The sequence below is a fragment of the Penaeus monodon genome, chromosome 34, assembly GCF_015228065.2.
Source record: "Penaeus monodon isolate SGIC_2016 chromosome 34, NSTDA_Pmon_1, whole genome shotgun sequence".
Taxonomy (NCBI): domain Eukaryota; kingdom Metazoa; phylum Arthropoda; class Malacostraca; order Decapoda; family Penaeidae; genus Penaeus; species Penaeus monodon.
This window is the reverse complement of record NC_051419.1, coordinates 29,627,696-29,628,032: the sequence shown is the minus strand read 5'-3', so window position 1 is coordinate 29,628,032 and position 337 is coordinate 29,627,696. Positions and strand designations below refer to the sequence as shown.

The 337-nt window shown below is 24.6% G+C and overlaps 1 protein-coding gene across 1 annotated transcript in view; it reads right to left on the bottom strand.

The window, feature by feature from the left end:
• LOC119594692 overlaps positions 1 to 337 on the bottom strand; it is a 7,443-nt gene that overhangs the window by 5,289 nt on the left and 1,817 nt on the right. The gene's annotated exons all lie outside the window — the stretch shown is intronic.

Sequence of the window (337 nt, the reverse complement as noted above, 5' to 3'; positions counted from 1 at the left end):
TCTCTAGTGAGGAAAAAAGTGTAGAAAAAAAATTGAATGTTAAATCGATCGAACTTTGAAGGATCTTTTGGTTTTTTGTTTCGCTTATTTATTTATTCTGAATAAGAAAAAAAAAAAAACTCAGTCCATCTTCTTATATTTCAATTTTGTTTATGCATCATATTACCGACTCTTTTAACCGTTAATCTAACAGAAACTAACAATAAATATCCTTTTACGTAAAAACATTAGAACGATTCCGTATTAAATTCATTAAAAAAAATAATAATAATTTTGCATAATTAATTCCTAAAATGTATATCACGATTGTTATATGAAAAAGGATACGACAGAGAAA